A 12,288-nucleotide genomic window follows, 5' to 3' on the forward strand; every position below is an offset into this window, starting at 1 on the left:
ACCATTTCAGTCTGCGTCACACTCCTACACTCACATGTCCGTCCATGGCCTAATGCACTGTCCCCCCAAGACCACCCGCAAATTGGAGGAACACCACCTTATTTTCTGTCTGGGCACTCTCCAAACAGACAGCATTAACATTGACTTTTCCAGCTTCTGCTAACCTGCTTCTTCTCTTCCCCCTTCCCCTTCCCAGTTCTCCTCCCTCCTTTCCTCTTCCCCCAGCCATCTCTGCTGTCCCTTCCATCTTTTCTCCAACTATAACCTCCTGCCTTGTGACCACCCCTTCCCCCCGCCCCCCCCCCCCCCACATTCCTAATGGGGTACCATGCTGTGGCACTCCTTCGGAACCATCGCTGCCCTGCTACAGGAGATTGTAAATATTTACCCTTCTATCAATCCTCCAACTCTGACAGCTCATCAGTCTAACCGCGTTTGTAATGCACTCTCAATATTACAATGGTCGCCTAATGGTATTTTTCCATAACTTAATGAAGGACTCAAGCTCAAAATATACCTTTGCTATATAGAGGACACTACTTGACCTGCTGAGTTTCTTCAGGTTTGTGTGTTTTTAAGTGTGGGGTAGAGGTCCTGCAAAGTAAGTTTAGGGAGTTAGGAAAGAGGCTGAAGAGTAGGACCTTCAAGATGGTCATCTCTGGGATTACTCCAAGTGCCACAAGCTAGGAAAGGTCAGAACAAGAAGATTATGCAAACAAATATGTGGCTGAAGAAATGATACAGGAGGCAGGGTTTCAATTTGTTGGATCATTGGAATCTTTGAGGAAGGGATGACTGGTGCATGTGATGGGTTGCAAATGCAATGCTAGCATTCTTTACAAGAGGAGTACAATTTTAGAGCAGGGATGTGATGTTGAGGCTGTATAAGGCACTGGTGAGTCCTCACTTGGAGAGTTGTGAGCAATTTTGGAAAGGATATGCTGATGTGGGAGAGGGTTAAGAGGAGGTTCAAATGGATGATTCCAGGAATGAAAAAGTTATCAAATGAGGAACGTTTGACAGATCTTGGCCTGTACTCATTGAAATTTAGGAGAATGAGAGGAGGGTCTCATTGAAACATTTTGAATGTTGAAAGACATGGATGTATTAGATGTAGAAAGATTGTATTCCATTGGTGGGAGAATCTAAATCAAGAGGGCACAACTTCAGGATTGAAGGTTATCTGCTTTTAGCAAAGATGCAGAAGAATTTCTTTAGTGAGAGGGTGATAAATTTATGGAATTTCTTGCCACAGGCAGTTGTGGAGGCCAAGACATTGGATTAATTTAAGGCAGAGATTGAGAAGTTCTTGATTAGCCAGGGCATCAAAGGTCATGGGAAGAAGGCCAGGCAGTGGGGCTATGTGAGAAAATGGATCAGCTCATGATTAAATGGCAGGCATTTCTACTCCTATCTCATATGGTATAATGTTCTACAGGTGTGAGATGGACTTCATCAGTCCCAAGAGGTCTCTCCATTCCATTTTCTCCAGCACATTTGTATATTGCACTTGACCCCAGTATCTCTAGATTTTCTTGTTTAACTGGAGATTTGTTCACCTTAATATGGTCCAAAGCTCCCACTACATCCTCACTGGGGGTTATTATTTGGTCCAAGATATCAAATATGTATCTTTTAATTCCTTAGCTTCCATGCTTTTTTCCACAGTAAAGAATGATGAGAAATATTTAATTGAAAATCTCATCCATCTCCTGTCACTCAACACAACAGCAGCCATGTTGATCTTTAATAGGGCCAATTCTCTCCCTAGCTACCCTTTTACTCGTATCTGTGGTCTCTCTTGGATTTTCCTGTTTCTTGCCTGCCAGGTCAATCTCATCCTCTTTTTGCTTTGATTTCTCTCTTAAGTGTAAGCCTACACCTCTTATACCCAAAGATTCAATTAATCCAAACATCTTAAATCTGACATGTACCTCCTTTTTCCAGACCAGGGCCTTGTCAACCAGGGAACCCTAAATGTGCCAGCCTTGCCCTTCATCCTAACAGGAATGTGCTGTGTCTGAACTCTTGCTATCTCACTTTCAAAAGCCTCTACTTTCTAGCCATTTCCTTGCCTGTAAACATTTTCTTCCAATAAACCTCAAGTTCTCACCTCAGGCCTCCAACTTTGGACTTACCCTGAATTTAGGATGCTAATTTGTCAACCAGTCCAGTCTTTCTCCATAATTATTTCAAAACTAATTGAGTTATGGTCATTGGTCCCAAAGTGCTCCCCAACTGACACTTCACTCACTTTCCCAATCTGGTTCCTTAAGAGGAGGTTCATTGTTGCTAGTAGGGCCCTCAGTATATTGATTTAGGTAGCTTTCTGGTTCACATTTAAATTTCACCCCAGTCAATGTTAAGGAAGTTAAAATCTCCCAGCAAAACTACTATTTTTACAACTATCTGTGATCTCTGTACACATCTGATCCAATAATGCTCATTCTCTGCACTGATGGTGGTGGTGGGGGGGAGGGGGGGGGTGGGGGGTGCGTTATCATGAAACCCCATCAAAGCCATCATTCCCTTCTTATGTTCTCCCCATATAGTCTGATTGGATAATCCCACAAAAATATCCTTTGCAATCACTGACTTCCCTTGTCAAAAAGATGACTCCCTTCCTTGTACCTGTCGATGTGTTGTTTTACTGTTTGTATAATTCAACCACAAGGAATTGAGTCCAGTCTCTCGCCACTTATTTTGGAGACATTAGCAGAGATATTTTCACCTGATTTACTTATTTTTGACCGCGGCAAATGGCATAAAGTGAGCCGATCCAATGCAACACCATGGAGGTATAGACCTGACCTTTTCCCCAATTGATTGGCAAATATGATGCAACAGGAGTAGGAACTGAGGGAATAATGAAATAAATTCTAGATGGTTGCAAGACAAAAAAATCTACGTCTATTAAGCAGGATATTCTATGAAAAAGAATTCACAAAAGTGCGCCTAAAATCAAGATGCACCGAATTGTTACAAGTGATATCTTTTCTAATTGATTCATCCTCTGATGAAGATAAATTGTGCACCCTCTTTGAACATTTTAGCAGAGATGATATAACACCATGATTTATTTTAATTAATCAGAATTTTTGCAGGCACATGACAATTTGAGGTGAGAACGCTTTTCAAGTATTTTGCAACATGTGATGATGAGTATGATGAATAATCTCAAGTGCTGACACAGTATTGCCCCTTTGTGATGCGATGCTTGAAAAAGATTAACACCATTGCAGACTGAATATTTCAACCACTAATCCAGCAAGTTTCGATGGAGGTATGGATTGTGGAATAACCAGAATTTATGAACAGTTCAACAATATGCAGTGCTAATATCATGAGACTCATTCCAGTGAGTGAGGTTTTAAGTTACTAATTTTTCAGATGAATCTCTAATCTTGATTGGGGCATACAATCTTGGTCACTGTTGAGCAATTGGTTCTGTTGTCAAATGACACTGGAAACTTGCTCTGAAATTTTTGCCAATGACATGCAGGGCAAAATGAGAGAGTTAAGAACCCACATTTTGTGTACAATAAAAAACCCAGTTCCTCAGCAGCAGGCTTGCTCATGTAGGAATGCAAATGAAAACTACTCCATTTAAATTTATGATACCACGAAGCCAAGCCAAAGAAAAGACACATCCACAAGCAAATGGATTATTTAATTTGGAGGGGAAAGGCTATGTTTAAATAAGAAAATTCAATTATAGAGTACACCAGCACTTTTCATTTAGTTTATCTAATTTGGAATAATTTGGTAGTGCAATAATTTTATAAAATGGATTTTGTTAAATGATTGACAACTCTACTGCATGTGTTCAGTCAGTTCAGTCTGTATAATACAATGGCTTGATATGATTTGAATTGCTTGTTGGATGAGTTTGGAATGAAATTTCTAGTATTTTAATAACTAATTACTTCATGTGGTAACATTTAAAACTGCAGACTGTCAAAGAAACCATTTATTTCATGAAGTTCAATTTTGTTTTGATTTCACTGCCAAATTGCATTCCATTTAATGAACAGAATATTTACAATTTAGGCTGAGAAAGAAGGATTTTTCTGGCTCAACACCACCTAACTGTTAATTCACTAATCCTATTCTTCAGAACACTGAGTACATTTAACAACAAAAAAAGTTGTGGGGGTGAAAATAGCTCTTGTGCCCTTTTTAATACAAAAGATGGAAATAACATGAGTAATATTTTGAGGCTTTTAGAATTGCCAACCTGCTAACTCTTCAGTGGACAGACTGTCACGGAACCAAATCTTGACATTATTTTCAGAATGATAACAAGCTCTTAATATTCCTCTGTGAACCACATTCACTTTTCTTTCTTCTAAAATGTCTGTGAAGTGTCTTTAGATTGATCTTTATGACAAATGCTTTTCTCATGAAGACTTGTTTCATTAATTAGTTGATTAGGTCAATTTGGAAGAGGTAGTTTTATTGTTTCCTTTATTTAGTTTCTTTTGCCCCAAATTAATGTTCACATTACATTAGTGAGATTGCTTAATCCAGCAAATCTACTCCAGTAGCTAGAACAGGGTGGGTGATATTTTGCCAAAACAATTATATAAAGCTCAACATTGTGGACACGATCAGAAGAGGTTTCATTTTGTTCTCTGGATTATGTTGGATGGACATCTGCCCATTCATAATTACCATGAAATATTGATGGGACTTTTTTCCCAAAGACTGCTGCAATCTTTATGGTGATGTGATATTTGGGTGGGAATTTAGAAATATTGACAACAAAAATAAAGGAACAGAAGTACATTCCAACCCAATCAAATGTTGTGCATCTTGGAAGGAAATCCAGAAATGATGCTGTTCCAACATAATTGAAACTCTCATCCATTTCCACCCCCCCCCCACCTTGAAATGGCATTGAAACTGATAGATGGATCGAATCTGCATGTTACCAAAATATTACCATGTAAATAATTCAGAAAACTGGCTAAATTTAGCTGATCTATATGGAGATCGAAAGCCTTCTCTAATCTCACTCTTTAGCATTCTTATCCATGGTTTTGATGGAATTCCTGCTACATAAAATGCCTATTAAAATGGGCTATTGTAATGTCAGTGAAGAACCATTGATCTTTGCTTTGATGTTAAGATTCAGCATTTTTTTTAATTGCTCTGTTTATTTTGATCTGAAACAGACGGAGGCCAATGTTTTTTTTAGTAAATGAGCACTAATTGATATCAACTTGCAGAATGTTGGTGTTCCAAACCTTATATATTAATCATTCCTCCAATGATTACACTGGATTGAATCTCGTTCAATGAGTTGGTCCATCTTCATTTTGCTGTCCAGGAGAGATCATCTGGTTCAATTTGAATTTAAACTGGTTCATAGTTGATTTAAGATGGAAGAATATCTGAATGCATGCCTCTAATGAAACATCTTGTGCATAATTACCTTAATTGAGTCGAAGATATTTCTAAAAGAATTAGATCCAAAACATTGTACCAAATTGTAAATATTGGTGCATAATGCTGACAGGAATGTTTAGCATATGCATGGGAATAGCCATTAGGTTGCTTGCATGCACTTGTAATTGGGGATTGTGGATATTTTATTCCTTGAAGGATGAAACAGTTCAAACCGCGATTAGAACTGGGGGAAAAACTTTGCCTGCTTCATAAATAAGAGGTGCTTTACATTTGAGAGTGTTGGGAATCCTTGGGTTGAAGAATTGTAGAGGCTCTGGGCAAAGTGAAGTCAGAAAGTTCTTTTTATCTATGGTCTGAAAACATGCTACTTCTGCCAAAGTATTAATCCTCTCACATATGGATGTGTTCTAGCACAAGATGTGCAATGGATTGCCAACACCTCATCCTTAACTACTGTTGAAACATAAAGTACTTTTAAACACAGATGCAACACTTAGCATGGCTAGCTTTGATCTGTGAGGCTTATGAAAGCTTTCAACTGTACGTTGCACCATGATTGCCCATCTTGATAAAATTGTAGGTGGGAGAAGAAACCCTGAGTGTAAGAAGATCTCATGGGAGTCAGAAGCACTCTGGGATAAATGACAGCACAAGATCCTTATGGATAAAATACAATACAAGTGACAGAGAGTTCAAGGGTTAAAGGCAGCATGGCTGACAGAGGCCCATGGATTTAAGGCCAGCATGGAATTCATGATAGAAAGGCGTAAATGCTACCATAATAGCTCAGCTGCCAGCCATTCAACTTGCAACCTAGCCAAGATCTGCAGAACCATCCTCAGAAACACTTGTGTTGCCTTGCACTGGCTGCTCTCAGCATACCATGATCTCTTGATGTTCAGACCACTAACCCACTGTTTGGGACAGTCATTGTTGTTGCATTATTGCCCAGTTAGGAGTTGCTGAGGTGCCAGGTGAGCTCATTCATGATTGCCATTCTTCTTCTAGCTTTCTTTCCAGAAGAAGGTATACCCATCACCTTCATCATTTAATTGACTATTTTCTGTCCAGCATGACTGGCTTGGGTAGTGATGTTACATTAGGGAATGGAGTATTCTGCATGGAATATCATTCAATGTAGGATGGTGAATATGTTCAGTTCTGATGTGGATCCAACAATCAAGTTATTGGTCTACTTCAGTGGTTCTCAACCTTTTTCTTTCCATTCACCTACCACTTTAAGTGTTCCCTTTGCTCTAGGTGCTCTGTGATTAGTAAGGGATTGCTTAAGGTGGTAGGTGAGTGGAAACAAAACGGTTGAGAATCACTCGTCTACTGGGAAGGGGATTGGATCTGGAACTTGGCTGACAGATGGTTTGGACTGGAGTCTGTGCGGAGGATGTGGGAGCGCTGAGGGTGGATCCATGGACACGGTGACTCTCTTTTGCTTCTCTTATTATTAGGGGTGCCAGGGAATACTCATGGTGACTCTTTGCCTTATGGTAGACAAAAGTTGAAGTATATCATATATAATACATTTTTAATGTATTATTATGTGACAATAAAAGGAACTTTGAATCTAAAATTAGGGTGAAAGGGGAAAGACAAAACGGACTGCAGAGGGTGATGAGTATGTGGAGGAAGCGGTTAAGAGACAATTAGACAGATACATGGATAAGGAAGGTTCATAGGGATAGAGCTCACGAGAATCAGCATGAACACATTGGGCTGAAGGGCTGTTTTCCATGACACAAAATTCTCTGACTCTAAGCCAAAGATGTTTGTTTTTCATGTCATGAGCATCATAGGATGGACAGGCATTAACTGCCTTTAATGAGCTATTTGCTTCTAACCCTGTTGTCTCTACGATTAGGGTAGGGATCCAGGACAATGAAGAAAAGGTGGAATATTTTCAAATGTTGGTGTCTGAATTGAAGGCGTACTTCCAGATGGTAGTATTTTCTTAACCTTGCTGTCCTCAAGTGAGATGGTATTAAAACTCATTAGAAGTCCATTAGTTGAGAAAGTTGATTCATTACATTTTGTAGATGGTAGCTGCAGACATGCTGCGAGTGAAAGGAGTGAATGTTTCAACTGGTGGATGGAACGGGGTGTGGGGGTGGGAGAGCAATTAATCAGTTAGGTGGTGCAAATCACAATTTGGAAGGGATGTATTGAGCAGCATTTCCACTGATATGAAATATTAGCAGGAGGGGTTGGGCATGATATATCCATGAGTCACTATATCCATGAATTAGATTACTGCAGGTACATCTAATCTTTTATGTTTTCAGTGCAATGAATCCAGAAGGAACTGAACTCTGGGGTTAAGTTGGCAGCTTTAAGCATTCCATCTGCAGGTTTCAAAGTGATCTGGCACCAGAATGATTCCTTTCTGTCTGCCTGTCTCCAGGCAACAAAGGACACCAATTTGATAACAATCCTCTGTTTCTATCCTTGCTCCCTGATTTTGCCAGACAAATTTAACAACGCTGAAGTCTTCAGTAAAATACTCAAAGGAGAACTCAAGCTGATACCTGTTATTGGAAAATTCCAAATACTGGCACAAATATATTAAATAGAGATGATGTGGCTTTGCTCTTGTTAGAAATCTTTTCAGCCATAAGTAAGTGGAGAGAGGTTCAGGTCGTTATGCCAGACCCTAAACCCATGATGATGGCTAATCTAGAATTCTTTTTTTAATGTCTGAATTTAACTGCCAGTATTTCATTTAAAAAATGAAATGAAGGTGGATAATTTTCTATTAAAAGTTACATGGGAACAAACTATCTATAGATCCCTCCTGGTTACTTTGTTACTGATTACTGTTATGAACACAAGGTATCCTTCATTCCACATTTTTGTGACCAGTCCCTTTCCCATCATTATCCTTTAAATGCTGACATTTTTCTCATTATTTTTATCGTAGTCTTGTTTTCCTTCACTGAAATTTCTGGCCTAGGCAAAGCATTCCACTGAGTCTAATTTGTGACCTTTGCTCTGGCTGGGGGGGAAGGGCAAGTTTGTTTCCCTTTAAGTGCATGCTTTCATTTTTGAAAACCATTTCTTGCATTTGAAACAATTCTGTTTCCTTTTTGTGCATTCTATGACTTGGTGATTAAAAATACCAGATTGTCTCTCATTATATGTTATAATTTTTCAGTTTACTATATTCCACATTGCAATTATTTTTCTTGCACTAATTTAGCTTGTAATATTCTTCATAATGTGTTTGCAGTTATTTGTGAGAGATGAAGCAGTTAACATTGATGTGACAATTCAGTGAGGACGGTCATAGATACACATGATCCGATTTAGCTGTGATCTCTCCAGTTTTCTAGCACAGGTCATATTGATAGCCATCGGGAACAGGAAACATAATTGTTTTCTTTCCCTGCTTCCGAGTTCAAAGGTGTCATAAATATTGGGACACTCCCTACAAAATTGCTGTACTGAATAACAGAATAACCCTTGGATTAAGCAGTCATCTGGCAATCAGTTGGGTTGCTTGTATTGATCTCCCAGAAGTATAATAGAACAAGATGGTTATCTATAATTGGAATGGCAAGAGAAAAACTATTATTCCAAAAAAATTCCTAAATTGTGACCATATTCTCAACTTATTTCTCATTATTGGATCATGTGTCAATTTAGAAGAGGAAAGGGATAAAGAGGAACCTAAAATAGCCAACATGGATGACTTTTTAGAGAAATTCAATTCTATTGATACCCAAGAGGGGTGGTTCACTAATTTATCAAAATGTACCATTAAAAGTAGATTATGTATTTTAACCGCCCAATGTTAACTACCTTTTTCAACCATCTTTGTTAGTTGCAGGTTTTAAGGAATGGTTTAGATTAGGTATCAAAAGTTATACCGATCTTTTTACATGAAAGAAATTTGTTTCTTTTGAACAATTGAAAGCCAAATTTAAAATTCCCAATGGACTTTTTTTTAGATATTTACAAGTCAGGCATTTTATTCAGTCTAAGCTTTCTGATTTTCCTTGAATCACAGAAAAAAATATTATTGATATACTTTTTGATTTGCAATCCTCCCAGTGTGGATGAATATTAATTATTTATAATAACTTATTAGATTTAAAAGCAGCCTCAATGATTGGGATTAAGAATGATTGGGGACGCAATTTGAACATGACCTTTTCAGACCAAGATTGGTTTTCCACTCTTAACTTAATGAATCTTTATTTTGGCAATGATATGGTTTGTTACAATTTAAGGTGGTGCATAGGATACATATGTCCAAAGTCAAATTATCTCATTTTTATGAGGATGTTGATCTACTATGCAAAATAAGTGTAAAATCTTTGAAGCCTCATTGATTCATGTTTTGGGAATGCCCTAATTTAGAAAAATGTTGGAAATATATTTTTTAGACTTTATCAAAGATTCTAAAGATCATACCTTCTCATTTCTTTGCTTGTTTTTTTTCTCGAGAAGAGGATATACTCTTGACTTTAACCTATGAGAAAATTTTTAGCTTTTACCTTGTTAGTAGCTAGACGAGCAATTTTAATAAAATGGAAGGATGACTCTCCACCTACTGTAAGGTAAAAACATCATGAGTTGGGACCGGAGAAGGAGTCACCCAGTACTAAGGAGTAACAGGATGCAGGTGTGACCTTGTACGCTCAAGATGAGTGTGGCAATAACAAGATGATGTGCAGCAGACTAACAGAGAAGGGTAGCAACAGCTTATTCATCGGACAATGTAATGGTATGATAATTTACTAAGTGCGTGTCCTGAGGTATAAAAAAAACACCACTTGCTGATATCGGGAGAATGCGCCTTCTCCAACTAACGCTGTTAGTTGCAAGTGTTACAATCCAGTAATAAAGAACCTTGATTTCGACTCAGTCTGGTGTCTGACTCCCTCATTCTCGAACAAAGCAGACCTAACACTACTCATGCCCAGTGGTTTCATGATGTTATTTCCTTCGAGAAAATAGATGCAACATTAAAGATATAAAGTTTCAATTTGATAAGATGTGGGGTCCATTCATAAATTATTATCATAATTGGAAGATTTAAGAAGTTTGGATTCTCCAGAGACTCTCGGTCTGAAGGTCTCTATTAAATCCATTATCTTTACAGTTTTACAAGTTAACCTTGTTTAGAGGGAAGGCTTAGATTAGAAAGTATTTTTGTTTTTTTTTAGATTAATTAATTAATATGGTAGTCATGGATCATATTAATTAGGATAGAATGCACCCTATGTTTATACAAAGGGATTGTCTAATTTAGTCTTATCTATTTTCTATCCAGAACTATTATAAGAAAAGGATAAACAGTAATTACCATATTGATAGAATTTGATATCTTAAAGAAATAAGTTAAATAAACAATTATGGATAGGTTTTTTATTTACATCAGATGTTTAATTTGTGATATGTGCACATGATATGACTTGCTGTTTGTTATATTAGAGATAATTTTGTGTGTAGGATTTATATGTTAAATTCAAAAAAATATATTTTTTAAAAATAGTATAATCGAACAACTATAAACCTATTCCCAAAATAAATAGACCAAATTTAATAACATTGAAGGGATTTAAATAATTGACTTATGAATGCAATTTTACTGAAATTATGCATGAAACTGGAATGTGAAATTATGAATTGTTGTAGTAGACAATTGTTAGAGGCTCTGATAGATCAGTGGTTAGAGGATTGGTCTTGTAAACCAGGGGTCACGAGTTTGTTCCTCACTGGGGCCTCATTTCTGTGAGGGGTGCTGGACAAAATGGCTACTCTCTGCATTCCTTATGGTAGATAAAAGTTAAAGAATTTTATGTATGTTACATTCTAAATGTAGTATTACATGACAGTAATGGGTCCTTTACCTTTAGTAGAAAGAAAATTGCATCTTGTGAGACCTTAACCAATCATTGACTTGTTGTAGTCTTTATCAGTGAGTTTGTACAAGGTCTTTGCTTTCTTAAGCCAGTGAAAAAATTATGCACTAATTTAAGATTAGGTTTAAACAGGTATATTTTTTTTAGGTTAAAAAGTAGTTTTCTGATGATTTGGGTTTTGCATTAATGTCTTATCAATGTATCTGGATTGGGAAATAGAGTGATAGCATCCAAAGTAACTACTCCAAATAGAGTAATAGAGTGCCAGGCTGGGGAATAGCTTCTTCCTGCAAGTTTGTGAGACTGATGAATAGTATCTTGTAAACTGAGTAAATCAATCCAAAATATTTCTTTATGTGATCATTATGTACTGTGCATTGTGTGTTTTTGTGTTTGCACCATGGTCTGGAGAGAAGCTGTTTCATTTGGTTGTAAATGTACAATCAGATAATAATAAACTTGGACCTGAAATTGAACCATTCCTGCTACCTTTGCATGAACTGCAAAATACATCAATTAACAGAACCTAATGTTTATGGACTGGATAATAAGAAAGACATACTCAACAAGTGCATGGTGCTTGAAATTCTCTGGACTGGTTTCAGTCAACAAAGTAGTGTCTAAACTCACTCTCCATGATGGAGAGTCACTGGGTGATTTTTCAAACCCTTCTCATCTTCTTTTCTCTTCTCTGCTTGTGAGGTAAATCAGTGATCAGCAGTATAGAATCATTTTCTTTCATGGTGAGATGGTTGGATTGTCTGGATGCATGGTGAGGGGACTGAGGTCCTTTGACTGTATTTCCTGAAATTTAGGTATTCACAAAGGTCAATCCTGATCAGCATTAGCAGGTTATGGACATCCTGGTCAAACAGAAAATTTAGAGTTAAGACATCCTCTTCTAGAAATGAACGTGCAAACTGTGTGCGCACCATCCTAATCTGGATTAGGGAACACATTTTCAGGGGCATGAAACCGGGAGCAAAGAAAGCATTCT

At 37.5% G+C, this 12,288-nt stretch overlaps 1 protein-coding gene across 8 annotated transcripts in view; it reads left to right on the plus strand.

Annotated features, from left to right (window-relative positions):
• The window catches only part of scube1 (signal peptide, CUB domain, EGF-like 1), a 224,172-nt gene that overhangs the window by 78,545 nt on the left and 133,339 nt on the right, over window positions 1-12,288 (plus strand). For 3 of the 8 annotated variants that reach the window (XM_069903413.1, XM_069903411.1, XM_069903412.1), the window contains exon 1: window positions 3,228-3,358. The exons of 3 other annotated variants lie outside the window; for them this stretch is intronic. The gene's annotated coding sequence lies outside the window, so the exon portion shown is untranslated. Of the gene's footprint in view, window positions 1-3,199; window positions 3,359-12,288 lie in introns of those variants that run through there. 2 more of the 8 variants (XM_069903414.1, XM_069903416.1) reach the window with 2 other exon arrangements.

Source organism: Narcine bancroftii, chromosome 11 (assembly GCF_036971445.1).
Source record: "Narcine bancroftii isolate sNarBan1 chromosome 11, sNarBan1.hap1, whole genome shotgun sequence".
Taxonomy (NCBI): Eukaryota; Metazoa; Chordata; class Chondrichthyes; order Torpediniformes; family Narcinidae; genus Narcine; species Narcine bancroftii.